The sequence below is a fragment of the Bufo bufo genome, chromosome 3, assembly GCF_905171765.1.
Source record: "Bufo bufo chromosome 3, aBufBuf1.1, whole genome shotgun sequence".
In the NCBI taxonomy this organism is placed as follows: domain Eukaryota; kingdom Metazoa; phylum Chordata; class Amphibia; order Anura; family Bufonidae; genus Bufo; species Bufo bufo.
Window position 1 is genome coordinate 564,144,888 of NC_053391.1, and position 14,754 is coordinate 564,159,641.

The 14,754-nt window shown below is 48.8% G+C and overlaps 1 protein-coding gene across 2 annotated transcripts in view; it reads right to left on the reverse strand.

The window, feature by feature from the left end:
• SUOX (sulfite oxidase) overlaps window positions 1–13,625 on the reverse strand; it is a 46,797-nt gene extending 33,172 nt beyond the window's left edge. The window contains exon 1 of one of the 2 annotated variants that reach the window (XM_040425589.1): window positions 13,564–13,625. The gene's annotated coding sequence lies outside the window, so the exon portion shown is untranslated. The remainder of the gene's footprint in view (window positions 1–13,563) is intronic. The other variant, XM_040425590.1, reaches the window with a different exon arrangement.
• Window positions 13,626–14,754: the final 1,129 nt, after the last annotated feature.

Here is a 14,754-nt window from a genome sequence, read left to right on the forward strand (position 1 = left end):
ACCTGACTGACATTAGCGATGGGCTAATATCAGCAGTACATAACAGTGGGCTTTATAAGTCTCTGCCTCCAGCCGTTCTCTTAAAATAAAGACTTCTAACATATGCTAATGAGCCTCTAGGTCAAGGGTGTCAAACTCAAATTCATCAGGGGCCGCATCAGCAGTTTGGTCACCCTCAAAGGGCCGGAAAACTTAGTTACTTGGCTTGGCCCTTGGGGATCTCGGACACCACTTCCACACTTTGGCCGGGGGCTCGGTGGAGCTGATGAGGTGTTTTATCCTAATGAGAAAGATTTCATAATAAGTATTTGGAGAAGGTGCAGAGGGATAGCAGAGCAGGGAGAGGCTGGTGCTGCTACTAGGGGGGTCATACCATGGGGGAGTAATAAAGCCCACCATAATGCCCCCCCACCCCCCCAGTGCCAGTAATAATAGCCCCCTATGCCAGTAATAGCAGGCCCCCTGTGCCAGTAATAGCAGCCCCCAGTAATAACAGCCCCCGGTTATAAGAGCCCCTCTGTGCCAGTAATAACAGCCCCCAGTAATAAGAGCCCCTCTGTGTCAGTAATAACAGCCCCCAGTAATAAGAGCCCCTCTGTGCTAGTAATAACAGCCCCCAGTAATAAGAGCCCCTCTGTGCCAGTAATAACAGCCCCCAGTAATAACAGCCCCCCCCTTTGCCAGTAATAACAGCCCCCCCCTTGCCAGTAATAACAGCCCCCCCCCCTTGCCAGTAATAACAGCCCCCCCCCTTGCCAGTAATAACAGCCCCCCCCCTTGCCAGTAATAACAGCCCCCCCCCCCTTGCCAGTAATAACAGCCCCCCCCCCTTTGCCAGTAATAACAGCCCCCCCCCCTTGCCAGTAATAACAGCCCCCCCTTTGCCAGTAATAACAGCCCCCCCTTTGCCAGTAATAACAAACAGCCCCCCCCCTTTGCCAGTAATAACAAACAGCCCCCCCCCTTTGCCAGTAATAACAAACAGCCCCCCCCCCCCTTTGCCAGTAATAACAAACAGCCCCCCCCCCCCCTTTGCCAGTAATAACAAACAGCCCCCCCCCTTTGCCAGTAATAACAAACAGCCCCCCCCCTTTGCCAGTAATAACAAACAGCCCCCCCCCCCCTTTGCCAGTAATAACAAACAGCCCCCCCCCCCCCCCTTTGCCAGTAATAACAAACAGCCCCCCCCCCCCCTTTGCCAGTAATAACAAACAGCCCCCCCCCCCCCTTTGCCAGTAATAACAAACAGCCCCCCCCCCCTTTGCCAGTAATAACAGCCCCCGCCAGTAAAAGTATTGTACATAATAAAAAAAAAAAAAAAACACATACTTACCTCCATGTCAGTGATGGGACACAGGCCAGAAGAGGCCTGCATCGCACGCTGTATAGCTCGGGCAGCGCGATGACGTCATCGCGCCGGCCTCTGATAGGCTGCAGGCACTAGGCCGGCAGCCTATCAGAGGAAGGGAAAGGGACACGCCTCTCCCTCCCCTACCGCAGCACAGGCAGGTATCTGTATCGCTGTCCTGAGGACTGCGATACAGATGACAGGAGATGAGCGCTTCCACAATGGAAGCGCTCATCTCCCTGTGCCCAGCCGCCGCCGCCAGCTCGCTCGCTGCGCGGGCCACATGACGAGGTCTGGCGGGCCAGATTCGGCCCGCGGGCCTTGTGTTTGACACCCGTGCTCTAGGTGCTATGAGGGCGTTGCTTCAGCACCTAGAGGCTCCGTCTATGCACCCTTTGGCACGCCCAGGTCCAGTTGATTGACTTACGAGTTCTCCTCATCGTCCCGTAAATCCCGTGCCTGCGCCGTCCCCTTTAGTATTCGGCACAGGCGCAGTGAGTGAAGGACGCTCTCCTGCTGCTGGCTTCCTTCCTTCGGCGCAGTGAGGAAGCAGGCAGCAGGAGCGCGTCCTTCACTCACTGCGCCAAATACTAAATGGGACGGCGCAGGATTTACGGGATGATAAGGAGAACTCGAAAGTCAATCAACTGGACCTGGGCGTGCCAAAGGGTGCATAGACCGAGCCTCTAGGTGCTGAAGCAACGCCCTAATAGCACCAAGAGGCTCATTAGCATATTTAAAAAGTGTTTATTTTAAGAGAACGGCTGGAGGCAGAGACTTATAAAGCCCAGTTATGTACTGCAGACATTAGCCCATCGCTAATGTTAGTCAGCTACATAATGTAATTTCTGATGACAGAAACCCTTTAAAGGGTTTATCTGCTTATCACTACAGACAGAAACATTCGGTTCACCGCACCCTCTCCCCCACTCAGATACTGTGTAAGGATTAGCAAACATGTCTCCTAGATCCGAGGTACATCTGACCACTCGAATGAATGGCTTACCATGTAACACATGGATGGACAGCTCCTTCAAGCAGGAAGATGTGGCACTCTTGTTCCATTTCTCGGGCGCTCTAGTTGTAGGGTTCCAATCCCTTAGGCCTCATGCACACAACCGTGCCTTTTTTTGCGGTCCGCAAACCGCGGATCCGCAAAAAAAGACGCCCGTGTGCCTTCTGCATTTTGCGGAACAGAACGGGCGGCCCATTGTAGACATGCCTATTCTTGTCCGCAAAATGGACAAGAATAGGACAGGTTATATTTTTTTTTGCGGGGCCACGGAATGGAGCAACGGATGCGGACAGCACACGGAGTGCTGTCCGCATCTTTTGCGGCCCAATTAAAGTGACTGGGTCCACATCCGAGCCGCAAAAACTGCGGCTCGGATGCGGACCATAACTACGGTCGTGTGCATGAGGCCTTAAAGGGTTTCTACCACCAGAAATACTGTTATGTATCTGACTGACATTAGCGATGCGCCATTGTCCGCACTACATAACAGTATGTTTCTAACGTTAGTCCCTACAGCCATTTTTGTTAAAAAAGCACTTTTATTATATGCTAATGAGCCTCTAGGTGCTATGTGGGCGTAAAATCAGCACCTAGAGGCTCCGTCCACTCACCCATTATGCCGCCCAGGTCCAGTGTTGTGCCCGCCCAGCTCCTCTTGATTGATGGCACGGTCCGCCGCATCGCTGCCGAAATCCCACTCTCCTGGTGCCGGCTTCCTCACTGTGATGTAGTCGGCGCATGCGCAGTGAGGAATCCGGCACCAGGATTGCATCATTCACTCACTGCGCCGAAGACAGAAGTGAACGGCGCAGGCGCGGGATTTCGGCAGCGATGCGGCAGACCGTGCCATCAATCAAGAGGAGCTGGGCGGGCACAACACTGGACCTGGGCGGCATAATGGGTGAGGGGACGGGGCCTCTAGGTGCTGATTTTACGCCCACATAGCACCTAGAGGCTCATTAGCATATTATAAAAGTGCTTTTTTAACAAAAACGGCTGCAGGGACTAATGTTAGAAACATACTGTTATGTAGTGCGGACAATGGCGCATCGCTAATGTCAGTCAGATACATAACAGTATTTCTGGTGGTAGAAACCCTTTAAACAATTAATTCGATAAACTCAAGTGCTCCTTTGAACGAGGTTGAATTAGTGTATTTATTTTTATTTGGTTTTGATTTGCAGGGCAACTTAAAGTGCGTACATGTGACATTTCGGTCCGTAAGGGACCTTTCTCAAACACTAAATGACAAAAGAAAATAGTACATTCCATATTCATCTATTGAGCTACCAATCATTTATGAACCTTTTGATTATCAGATACACATAAGGATAACCCACTAAGGATTTATTCTCTAGTCCTACTCTAATACCCATATAATCATTCTTCACCAGATTGTACTAAAGATCAAGAGAAATGCCAATCATGTTCTAAGCAATTTTCGTGTTCACGTTAACTTGAAAAAAACGGTTCCATTTTTTTTTTGCGGACCCATTGACTTGAACGGAGCCACGGAATGTGATTTGCGGGCAATAATAGGACATGTTCTATCTTTCAACAGAACGGAATGCATATGGAGTACATTCTGGTTTTTTTGCGGAACCATTGAAATGAATGGGTCCGTATACGGAACGCAAAAAAAAGGACCATAAATGAAAAAATAAATAAAAATCTGTCGTGCGAAAGAGGCCTTATAGCTAATCATGTAATTAATCTGTCACGGCTGTATGTGGGCAACAATAGTAATACACAGTACAGAGCTACTGACTGGACCCAGAACTAGGGAGGATAACGGGTGACCCCTGTCCGACCCTCAACGCTCTCCCTATTCTGCTAAAGCACATGCCCGGATCCAAATGGCGGAAAGAGGCATGCCCACGTGCCTAAGACTAATGACCACTGTAACCCCTACAATAGTGGAAGGGGCACGGCCACCAGTGCCCTACTCAGTATATGGAGGGAACCGTGGCCACCTCAGATCCAGTCAGAAAATAAACAGGAACACAACAATGTCTGCACACTTAGCTGACGGTGTTGCAGCCGCAGAGAAGATGGATCCAAGGACAGGCTGGCAATATCCGGAGTGCTAGCTGCAGCAGAACACAGGTCCAGTGAACTGATAGCTACAAGTGAAGAAACTAAAGCCAGAGCTACAACTGAAGTGAGAACTATAATCCACATCCTATCATAGGAGGAGGGGTGATATAAAGAGAGGAAAATCAAACACATGAAGGACAGCTGTGGTGAAAGAAACCAAAAGTAAACAGAGTAGTGAGAACTCCTCCCAGCTCTAGTAGTGACATCATCACAGGGGTGGAGAAACAGAGCTGTGAGAACGTCCCAAAGCTCTGGTAGTGACAGTACCCCCCCCCTCTACGGGTGGACTCCGGACACCCAGGACCCACCTTCTCAGGATGAGCCCTATGAAATGCCCTGATGAGGCGAGTGGCTTTAATGTCCGACACCGGAACCCACATCCTCTCCTCAGGACCATAACCCTTCCAATGAACGAGGTACTGAAGAGAACCGCGGACCATGCGAGAGTCCACAATTCTGGAAACCTCAAACTCCAGATTGCCATCAACCAAAATCGGAGGAGGAGGCAAAGAGGAGGGTACCGTGGGCTGGACATATGGTTTTAAGAGAGATCTGTGAAATACATTATGTATCTTCCAAACCCGTGGAAGATCAAGACGGAAGGCAACAGGATTGATGACTGACAAGATTTTATAAGGCCCAATAAACTTGGGACCCAATTTCCAGGAGGGAACCTTCAACTTAATGTTTCTAGTAGACAACCACACCAGATCACCCACATTCAGGTCCGGACCAGGCACACGTCTCTTATCAGCCACACGCTTATACCTCTCACTCATCTTTTTAAGATTACCCTGAATCTTTTGCCAAATGGTAGACAAAGACGAGGAAAATCTCTCCTCCTCAGGTAAACCAGAAAGAGCCCCTCCCGAGAATGTCCCAAACTGTGGATGGAACCCATATGCACCAAAGAATGGTGACTTATCAGAAGATTCCTGACGACGGTTGTTCAGAGCAAACTCAGCAAGAGGGAGAAATGAACACCAATCCTCCTGGTTCTCTGAAACAAAACAGCGCAAATATGTCTCCAGATTCTGATTGAGGCGCTCAGTCTGACCATTCGACTGCGGATGAAAAGCAGAAGAGAAGGACAGCCGAACCCCCAGGCGAGAACAGAAAGCCTTCCAGAACCTGGACACAAACTGCGTGCCTCTATCGGAAACAATATCAGAGGGAATGCCGTGCAATTTAACAATATGGTCGACAAAAGCTTGCGCCAACGTTTTAGCATTAGGTAAACCAGGGAAAGGTACGAAATGAGCCATCTTGCTAAAACGGTCCACCACCACCAGGATCACCGACTTCCCCGAGGAACGAGGAAGATCCGTGATAAAGTCCATGGACAGGTGTGTCCAAGGACGGGAAGGAATGGGTAACGGGAGAAGGGAACCTGAAGGCCGTGAACGAGGGACCTTAGCGCGAGCGCACGTCTCACAAGCAGCCACAAAACCCTCCACCGACTTACGAAGAGCCGGCCACCAAAATCTCCGAGCAATGAGATCCACCGTGGCTCTACTCCCGGGGTGACCAGCAAGAACCGTATCATGATGCTCCTTAAAGAGTTTGTGACGTAGCTCAGGAGGCACGAACAACTTCCCAGAAGGACAACGGGCAGGTGTCTCAGTCTGGGCAGCCTGGACCTCGGCCTCCAAATCGGAATATAGAGCAGAAACAACTACCCCCTCCGCCAAAATGGGACCCGGGTCCTCGGAGTTTCCTCCTCCCGGAAAACAGCGAGAGAGAGCATCAGCCTTCACATTTTTTATCCCAGGTCGGAATGTAACAACAAAATTGAATCTGGAGAAGAACAGAGACCATCTGGCCTGTCTCGGATTCATACGCCTGGCCGACTCCAAGTATGCCAGATTCTTATGGTCGGTAAAAACGGTGATAGGGTGCCTGGCCCCCTCCAACCAATGGCGCCATTCCTCGAAAGCCAACTTGATGGCCAACAACTCCCTATCGCCCACATCATAGTTTCTCTCTGCCGGGGAGAGTTTTTTAGAGAAAAAGGCACAGGGTCGCCACTTGGCAGGGGAAGGGCCCTGGGACAAAACCGCACCCACACCCACCTCGGAAGCATCCACCTCAACAATAAAAGGTAAGGAAACATCGGGATGCACCAAGACGGGAGCAGACGCAAAATTCTCTTTAATCTTAGAAAAGGCTGCAAGCGCCTCCTCCGACCAAGAGGAAAAATCCGCCCCCTTTTTTGTCATGTCAGTGAGGGGTTTGACAACAGAGGAATAATTCAAAATGAACTTTCTGTAATAGTTCGCAAAACCCAGAAAGCGCATCAATGCCTTCTGATTCTCAGGAAGCTCCCACTCAAGTACAGCACGGACCTTCTCGGGATCCATGCGAAAACCAGAAGCAGAGAGGAGAAAACCCAGAAATTGAATCTCCGATACCATAAAAAGACATTTCTCCAGCTTGGCGTACAATTTATTTTCCCGCAGAATCTGCAGAACCTGAAAAAGATGATCCTGATGGGTCTGAACATCAGGGGAAAAAATCAAAATATCATCAAGATACACCAATACAAATTTCCCCATTAAATGATAGAAAATACTATTAACAAAATGCTGAAAGACGGCCGGAGCATTAATCAGGCCGAAAGGCATAACGAGATTCTCGAAATGCCCGTCAGGGGTATTAAAGGCCGTTTTCCATTCATCCCCCTCTCTGACCCTGACCAGGTTGTACGCGCCTCTCAAATCCAATTTGGAAAACACCTTGGCCCCAACAATTTGATTGAAGAGGTCCGGGATCAGAGGAAGGGGATAGGGATCGCGAATCGTGATACGGTTCAGCTCCCTAAAATCTAGGCAAGGTCTCAGAGAGCCATCTTTCTTTTTAACAAAAAAAAAACCCGCGGCCACAGGTGACTTTGAGGGACGAATATGCCCCTTTTCGAGACTCTCGGAGATGTAAGTTCGCATAGCGATTCTTTCCGGTTGTGAGAGATTGTAGAGGCGTGCTTTTGGCAGCTTGGCGCCGGGAATGAGGTTAATGGGACAGTCAAACTCCCGGTGAGGAGGTAGCTCCTGAACACCGCTCTCGGAAAACACGTCCGAGAAATCAGAGAGAAATGATGGCACCGTTTTAGTAGACACCTCTGCAAAAGTCGCTGTGAGACAATTCTCTCTACAAAAGTCACTCCACTCATTTATTTGCCTTCCTTGCCAATCAATAGTGGGGTTATGTCTAGTGAGCCAGGGTAACCCCAAAACTAGAGGAGACGGCAATCCGTTAAGGACAAAACAAGATATATCCTCCACATGAGTGTCACCTACAGCTAGCCGGATATTGTGAACAATGCCTTTCAGAGATCTCTGTGAGAGTGGAGCAGAGTCAATAGCAAAAACAGGTATATCTTTATCTAATGTGCAAACCTGAAAACCATGCATGGCTACAAATTGAGTGTCAATAAGATTGACGGCCGCTCCACTATCGACAAAAATCTCACAAGAAATGACTTTGCTCTCTAGCGCCACCCTGGCAGACAGGAGAAAACGGGAACTGCAGGTCAGAGGAAAAGCATCAAATCCTACATCAACTTTGCCCAAAGTAGCAGATGAAGCAGAACTTGATGATTTACCTTTTGAGATTTTTCTCTTATTATCGCTCTTAGTACGGTTCAAGAATCTCCTAGATGGACAAACATTTGCCAAATGACCTATGCCCCCACAACAAAAACAGACCATACTCTGAGGACTAAATCCTCTTTTATCAGGGGCAAGTCGAGCTAGCTGCATGGGTTCCTCCTCAGAGGGGAGCGAGACAGGATGAGGCCCCTGCACACTGAATGAGTCCGCACCACTTCCCCTAGACTGACAATGGCTGGACAGAGAGGTCTCGTTTCTTTCTCTTAGACGCCTGTCAAGGCGTACCGCCAATGACATGGCAGACTCTAAGGACGTTGGTCTCTCATGGAAAGCAAACGCATCTTTTAATCTCTCCGAGAGGCCATGACAGAACTGACTCCGGAGTGCAGCATCATTCCAACCCGAATCAGCTGCCCATCTCCGAAATTCAGAACAATAAAGCTCCGCAGACCGTTTGTTCTGGCATAAAACACGTAGGTTAGATTCGGCCAGAGCAACACGATCCGGGTCATCATAAATCTGCCCCAGGGCCACAAAAAATCCCTCCACGGATCGAAGGGAGGGATCCCCTGATGGCAGCGAAAAAGCCCAAGTCTGAGCATTACCCCTGAGCAGGGAGATGACAATCCTCACCCTCTGCTCTTGATTACCAGAAGAGTGAGGACACAAGCAAAAATGGAGTTTGCATGCCTCTCTGAAACGAACAAAATTCTCACTGCCCCCGGAGAACGTCTCCGGAAGTGAGACCTTTGGCTCGCAACAGACTCCATGAGCCGGAGCAGGGCCCAATGCTTGAAGCTGAGTCATAGTTTGACGGAGATCCGCTACTTCCAAAGAAAGACCCTGCATGCGGTCAACCAGGCCAGAAAGCGGATCCATGTCAAAAAAGGACGGTTTTGGTGGATTATAATGTCACGGCTGTATGTGGGCAACAATAGTAATACACAGTACAGAGCTACTGACTGGACCCAGAACTAGGGAGGATAACGGGTGACCCCTGTCCGACCCTCAACGCTCTCCCTATTCTGCTAAAGCACATGCCCGGATCCAAATGGCGGAAAGAGGCATGCCCACGTGCCTAAGACTAATGACCACTGTAACCCCTACAATAGTGGAAGGGGCACGGCCACCAGTGCCCTACTCAGTATATGGAGGGAACCGTGGCCACCTCAGATCCAGTCAGAAAATAAACAGGAACACAACAATGTCTGCACACTTAGCTGACGGTGTTGCAGCCGCAGAGAAGATGGATCCAAGGACAGGCTGGCAATATCCGGAGTGCTAGCTGCAGCAGAACACAGGTCCAGTGAACTGATAGCTACAAGTGAAGAAACTAAAGCCAGAGCTACAACTGAAGTGAGAACTATAATCCACATCCTATCATAGGAGGAGGGGTGATATAAGGAGAGGGAAATCAAACACATGAAGAACAGCTGTGGTGAAAGAAACCAAAAGTAAACAGAGTAGTGAGAACTCCTCCCAGCTCTAGTAGTGACATCATCACAGGGGTGGAGAAACAGAGCTGTGAGAACGTCCCAAAGCTCTGGTAGTGACATAATCTGACACGACTTATTCATATTGTGCATCACTACTCCGATCTTTGACATATTAACTAGTTTGTGATCATGCTTCAATATCCTGTGTGGGGATTCGCTCTGGTAGACAGGGTGTGCGGACGCAGTACAGAGGCAAATTACCAGTTCTTAAATCAAACTTCCGTGTTTATTCACACATAAAGCAAAAACGAAACGTCACTTTGCAGTCTTGGAGGTTTTTTTCTCCCAGGCTGTGAGCTCTGCGCTGCGATTGGCCAGCGCTACAGCCTAGGAGAACAAGGGCAGTCTCCTCCTACTATAACCAAGTGACCGAACATACCGGAGGACATAGCGGCAAAACGGAGCGGCGCCCAGGGATAATAGTAAGTGCAGTGAGATCCCTGGGCGCCGCTCTACATATCATACTTAGTTCAGAATTTTTGGACAAATCTTCTCCACTAGACTGTAAAAAAGAAAAAAAAAAACACCTTTACTACAATAGTCCATGCAGGGAGATGGAAGGCAGGCTGAGAAGCTCGCCCGCAGCAGTTACAATTAGTACTATGCAGGTCTGTTTCAACCTGCCACTGAATAACTGAAGTGACTGCTTCAGCCAATCAGAGAAGTAGTGAATCGCTGGCAACATGGCTTGCCTTTTATATATTAGCATGATGATCAGCCGTCTGTCAAAAGGATATTCCACGTTAACAGCCTGCATACTATAGAGAGGGTATACAATGCCATAAACAGACATCGTGGGTCATCAACTTTGACATAGCAAAGATAAGGGTTCGTGACCACGTGGCACGGTCTTGTTATGGTTGCAAACTGGCTGCGCTGTGGTCAAGTTCCCCGTGGGTGTATGGACCGCAGCAGCATCTAAAGTAATTAGCACTGGACTGTTTAGTCAGTCTGTATTGCTATTAACAAGTGTGGCCCTGGCTGCCCGCTGCAGCTCGTATGTGCGGGCAGCACCCAACTGCAGAATGGCTGCTCCACCAATGCGCCTTCTCCTTACTGGTACTTTGTACTAACAATGATTCATGTGCAAACAGTTTACATGTGATGTGGGCAAGACGACCACGAATGACAGACGCATACAAATATGGCACAAATACTACCCTATAGAGCTGGGTTCCTCAACCCCGATGCTCAGGTCCCACCTACCGGTCACATTTTCAGGAATTCCTTAGTATTGAGAAGGTGATATTGTTATTGTCAATGCATCAGGACTTCCCTCAGGTAGTCATTCTGTGGGATATTCTCCAATCATGACCGGTAGGTGGGCCAAAAAGGACTGGGGTTGAGGAACATGGCTAAAAGAAAGCTCTTTCTCTCTGAAAAATGCCAGCAAAAACCTTGGGGTCCTTTTGTCCCCATTCATTGTCAATGGGGACAAAACTGAACGAAACGGAGTGCACCAGAATGTATTCCGTTCCGTCTGGTTGCGCTCCCATTGCAGACAGAATAATACTGCAAGCAGCGTTTTTCTGTCTGCGATGTGGTGCGGAGCAAGACGGATCCGTCAGCCAACATCTGGGGCTGGTGCTTTTACTGTAAAACAACGCATTAGAAAACACAGGGGCTTAAAGAAATAAAATAAAAAAGCAGCCTGTGTGTGACTCAACAGGTTCCCGTACACGCAGCGGTTTTCTACCCCTCCCCCACTGCTACAAAAGTGAAGTCTGAAGCATTAGAGCAAAACGGTCAGATGGCCTTCAGGCCCACACATCAGCACGTACACTATTTCCAAACTAACAGGCATGTGCCCCTTTCACACGAGCGAGTTTTCCGCGCGGGTGCAATGCATGAAGCGAACACATTGCACCCGCACTGAATCCTGACCCATTCATTTCAATGGGTCTGTGTACATAATCGGTTTTTTTTCACGCATCAGTTCTGCGTTGCGTGAAAAACGCAGCATGTTCTATAGTCTGCGTTTTTTCACGTAGCCCTGGCCCCATAGAAGTGAATGGGGCTTCGGTGAAAAACTTGCAAGTGCAGATGCGATGCGTTTTTCACTGATAGTTGCTAAGAGATGTTGTTTGTAAACATTGTTTTTTTATCACGCGCGTGAAAAACGCATCAAAACGCAAATCGCTGACAAAACGTACTGAACTTGCTTTCAAAATGTTGCGAGTTTCACTGAACGCATCTGCAGCCAATCCATCTCGTGTGAAAGGGGCCCAAGGGTGGCTGCACACAGTGAAGATTGATGTGCAGAAAATCTGCACCAAAATCGCCAAGAAATGTTCATAAATCCGCACGTTTTTGGTGCAGATTTTCAGCATCTCTCACCCCTCCATTGAAAAGGCTGAAATCCGCACCAGAAAAGCACAACAACTGCAGATTTCAAAATCCACACAGCAGGACAAAAAAAAGCGAAGTGTACGTGAGATTTGTCTGATCTGGTACCGTACTGCGCCAGACGACACGCGCGGAATCTCTGCTCAGCGGATGAGCAGATCAGTGTCGGACTGGGGTACCTAGGGCCCACCGTACGGATCCATTCAAATATAATAAATAATTTAACAAGTTTTTTATATGAACATAAGCTGGTTGAGGTGCTGTACATTGAATATATGTATGTAGTGCAGTAAATCTACTGTGTTGTGTGCCACTTGTGCAGGGGGTGGGAGACTAAGGGCCACCTTGCTCAGGGGCCCACCGGGGGATTCCCCTGTACCCCAGTCCGAGCCTGGAGCAGATGATTGACACGACTTCACGAGGACACAGTTTACATAACAGAGAAAAGCACACAAGCTCGTGAATGATTTTACAGTCAGAAGTGGTTGGACCTGGTCACAAATGTGAGGATTACGAGGCCGCTGAGAAGGACGCCAGAAAGGTCATTATTTTCTGCCTAACCTCAGGACACGGCTATGCCGCAGCGCCTCTCCACATTTGTCACCCTATACATTGCAAAGAATGAAATTGGCGGCATAAATCGACACCCTGCAGATTCCTTAAAGGGTCTCATCTCAGACACTGGTGGCATAACGCTAGGATATGCCACCAATGTACCTCCCATCTCCAGCAGGTGGGCCCCCGAAGGCCAGGACAGCGCACTGCGTCTGCTCTTCATTCACTTCTATGGGAGTTTTGGAGAAAAAAAAAAAATAAAAAATCGCCGAGCGGATGCGCTCAGATATTTTCGGAAGTCCCGAGGAAACGAGTGTAGTGTACACCGCGCATGCACTACCACGTCTCCATTCACTGCCATGGGACTGCCAGAGATAGCGGAGCCAGCGCTCACCTATTTTTCGAACTCCTATAGCGGTGAATGGAGGGTGGCTGCAGCTGCATGGTGTGTCCGCCTTCACTTTGGGGGGTGGGGGGGGTCTCAGATGTGGGACCTGCACCTATCTGACACTGGTGGTATATCCTAGTGATGTCCGAGAATAAGATCTCACTGTAAACCCTGTGGATCTGCCGCATCCAAACCCACAGAATGTACACCCCGTGTGAACATGTCCTAAAGGGGTTTACCGGATACCTGACAAACCTATGATGGCAGCGGAGTACACTGCATGTCACCTGCACCCCCCACCACTGATTCAACATCCATCCCCCTTGATGTAAGCAGAATACCCCTTTAACCCGCCTAACACCTCGTCCACACCATGCACGTTAGCAGGACGGATGCTCTTTCTAGCTCTGAGAGGGGCTGACCCCTTTTTTTATCGTACAGACCCACAAGCAATAAGTTGTGAAGTTGTGTCCACTGACTGACAGCAGAGATACTGAAGAACGACTCGTACAGGCGGGATAACTATCAGCTTCACCCTATGCGGACATTATATAACAAGTTTCCAAAACAGCAGCCCCATGTCAGCAGTCAGCCCCGTCCCGCTGCTGCCACCTCACAGCTCCAGCAGGGCGCCAGCTGCCGGGGCCCGGCGGGATGATGTCCCCGCAGGAGCTGCCCTCAGCCCGGGCCGTATACTAGCACATTATTACCTGACTGCCGAGCGCCGCTTCTTCCCGCAGACTGAGGGGAGGGCACAGCAGCGCAACCCCGATACGGGACACCACTGACGTCACGGGGGGACACACCCACTTTCACCCTTAAAATGCTGCTGGGCAGGTGGAGCAAACTGAAGTAGTTCAGCCCTGGGCGATGGATACAGTCACAGAAGTGGTCTTTAAGGGGCTGTTCACATCACCCCTTCGCCCTACGTTTAACCCTGTCAGTACCGAACCACTTTTCACCTTAAGTCCCAGGCTGATTTTTGCAAATCTACATATGTCACTTTATGTGGAGCGCTTTTACTTATCCAAGCCGTTCTGAGACCGTTTTTTCCTGACACATTGTACTTCATGTTAGTGATTTTACCTTTATTTATATAAATTAAAAAAAAAAATAATACAAAATTTGCAGAAGGTTTGGAAAAGTTCTTAATTTTTCGAAATTAGAATTTCTCTTCTTTTAACACCGACACCTCATAAAATATTTATTAGGGCACTTTCACACTAGCGTTTTTCTTTTCTGTTCTAGAGTTCCGTCCTAGGGGCTCAATACCGGAAAAGAACTGATCAGGATTATCCCCATGCATTCTGAATGGAGAGCAATCCGTTCAGGATGCATCAGGATGTCTTCAGTTCAGTCTCTCTTACGGTATTTGGCTGAAGAAAATAACGCAGCATGCTGTGGTATTTTTTCCGGCCAAAATTCCGGAACACATGCCGGATCTGGATCCGGTACCAAGTGTTCCCGGAAAAACGGATCATGTGCAGACCTTTAAAAATGCGAAAATAAATAAATACCGGATACGTTTTTCTGAATGACACCCGAGAGACGGATGAGGTATTTCAATGCATTTGTCAGCCAGATCTGCATCCGGATCCGGAAACAAATGCTATCTGTTCGCACACGGATTTCCGAATCTGGCAGGCAGTTCCGGCAACAGAACTGCCTGCCGGAATCCTCTAATGCAAGTGTGAAAGTACCCTTACATTCCCCATATGTCTGCTTTATGTCGGCCTCATTTTGTATATTTTGTTTTTAAAGACGTTCAAAGACTTCAAAATTCTAAAAATTGCTTCTAAAATTCTAAGAAAATTTACAAATCCCACTTTTTAAAGGACCAGTTCAGTTCTAAAGTGACTGAGGGGCTTACATAATTGAAACCCCCCATAAATGACCCCCCC